The sequence below is a fragment of the Myotis davidii genome, unplaced genomic scaffold (genome assembly GCF_000327345.1).
Source record: "Myotis davidii unplaced genomic scaffold, ASM32734v1 scaffold609, whole genome shotgun sequence".
In the NCBI taxonomy this organism is placed as follows: Eukaryota; Metazoa; Chordata; class Mammalia; order Chiroptera; family Vespertilionidae; genus Myotis; species Myotis davidii.
The window spans coordinates 1,477,981-1,480,553 of NW_006300164.1; positions in this window are offsets into that span (position 1 = coordinate 1,477,981).

Consider the following 2,573-nt stretch of genomic DNA (forward strand, 5'->3'; position numbering starts at 1 on the left):
GGGGCCAGCCAGGCCTGCACCTGGCCGTGCAGGACGGGCAATGGCCTGGAGGCTGCCACACCATGGCCACGGTGGCAGCGGGTCAGCCAAGCTGGGAGGCTCAGCTCCGCGCCCCCACCAGCTAGGGCTACGTCGTCCCCGCCTCCTCGGTATGACGGGACGGGCAGGAGACAGCCCTCACCCACACTCATTCCTGGCCCACTCGCAGGCCCCCCGCTCCCCCAGCCCCGGCCTGGGGTTGACTCTCAGCCCCAAGACCCGGGACGCCCCTCCTCTCCAGGTCCGCTCTCAGCCCCGCCCTGGGCTCTGGGGGGAGGGGAGGGTGCTGGGCCCCGCCTGGCGGGGTGTGATGGGGGTGTGGGGACCCGAGGGTGGTGCTGGCCGCCGGTACTTGGGTACTTGAATGGACATGCGTATTTATTGCCCTCGCGTTTCTGCCATTGTCCAAGGGCCCTTCCCAGACCAAGGGTACATTTGTTTTTCTGTTTTTCTGGAGAAATAAAGTCGGCCAAGCGAATGCTGTCCATGTGGGTTTTGGGGGGGCGGGTAAGCTAGCCTGCGGGCAGAGGTTCCAAGTGCCCGCCCGCCTGGGGTGCCCTGCTCCACCCCCACCCTCACCCCTCGGCCTTGCCCCTACGAGGGGCAGTCGCTGTCCTAACTGGACTCACATGCCAGGATGCACTTGCCTTTCGGGTCTCAAGTCCCCACCCAGGACCAGAGGGGCCACCTAGAGCATGGGGGGTGCAGTGGCCTGTGACATCACCGCCCCCCAGACCCTGATGGACGCAGCTGAGAGAGCAGCCTGGGGCGATGCCCCACAGATATGGACACCCCAAAATAGCAGCCGTCATAAGGCGCTGTCCCCAGGAGGGTCTGGGCACCGGGTGGGGCAGGGGAGGACCCACTGCTCCATCCATACCCCACACTGCCCGCAGGGGCCGGGACCCCGCAGAGGGGTGAGGTTGGCTCAGCAGGGACAGCAGGCAGGAGCACACAGAGTGGCGTCGCTCCTGAGACGGAGCAGGGCCCCCCCACAACAGTCCTCACTCCCCAGGAACCCTGGGGCCCGAACGCTCTGCAAATACTGGGTGCTGTGTCCCTTCTCGGCAGCTAACGGCTCTGACAGTCCTGCAGGAAGTTGTGTGATGCTGTCTGACCCTCCTGAGTGTCCCCAGACACATGACCCCTAATTTGACCTTTTGGAGAGGGCCCTGGACTGGGGCTGAGGGAGGAAACATAATGGGGGGGGGGGGCAGAGAAGCCCGGCTGGAAAGGGCAGAGGCCTGGCGATGGCCACTGTTTGAAAGGGGGGTGTTACTGTCGCTGCGTGTGGCGAGGCCAGAGGACCAGGCGACGGTGCCACTGAAAGAGGCATCTGATCCTGTGGCAGGAACCAGAGGAGGGGTCCCAGGCCACACGGGAAGGTTGCAGGTGGGCCAGAGGCAGGGGAGGGGACATGCACAGGGCCTGGCTGGTGCAAACAACTGGTGGCTCCCAGGGGTGCTGTCCTGAGCGTCTGGTCCCTGCCTGGTGCGCTCACAGGCATCTGTCATCTCTCTTGGGGGGTGGGGGGGCAGTCCCTCCAGGGTCAGCAGGGCTCACAGGTCAAAGCATCAGAATGTAAAAATGACATGGTCAACCCACATCCAAACCACAGGCCTCAGTTTCCCCAGCCACGAAGGGAGGATCCAGCCAGCTTCCCAGGCCCCCCCAGATTCAGTCCCAACGCGGGGGGCAGTGAGGCAGCCAGGCAAGGCCCGGCCCCCGCTCCTGCATCCCAGGGCCGCCAGTCCCCGCGTGGTCTCGGTGCTCCGCGGGGGAGCAGGCGGGGGCGCTGAGGATGACAGTCCCTGCAGATGGCGCAGGAGGCGCTGGCGGGAATAATGGAGGGGTGTTTGCCAAGGAGAGGACAGGGGGTAATCGAGGCAAAGCACAAGCTGCCAGGGCCCCGGAGAACAAAGCCGCGGCTCCGGGGGCCGGCGCGGGGCGGGGAGGGGAGCGCAGATCCTGCCGGGATCCGACGGGCCGGTGATTCATGCTGAAGGTCACACAGCCCAGAACACTCGGGAAATAAACACACTTTCATAAACACAGGAACATCCTGGGGAGGCCGTCAAACAAGGCAGCCAGACAAACCGCACACCCCCGGGTGGGGGCCATGTGGGGCACGCCCGCCCCCGCCCCTCAGAGGGCGGCCCAGCTCCCGCTGCCCTCGTTGCCAAGGCCGCCCGGCCTGTGGGCAGCTGCGGTGAGCAGCCTGGTGTGTGTCCAGGGGGTGGCAGGCGTCAGGAAGGGATCTGGGGGGCCTCCCTGAGTCTGGCCCGAGAGATGAGACCCGAGAGGTGTGCCTATCCTGCCCCAGGAAGGACGCTGGCTCTCCCCAGACACAGCTGGGTCACGACTGGGCCACCCTGTCCCTGTGCCCAGTCTGCTCTTCCCGTCTGTGCCCGACAGGGTGGCCTCTCTTCATCTGCGGACGGGAAGGCAGCGATTCAGCGGGGCAAAGGGACCGCCCCGAGGCCACACAGCCACGCAGGAGGCCTGAGACTCCACGTCCAGCCCCCCCCCGCGGA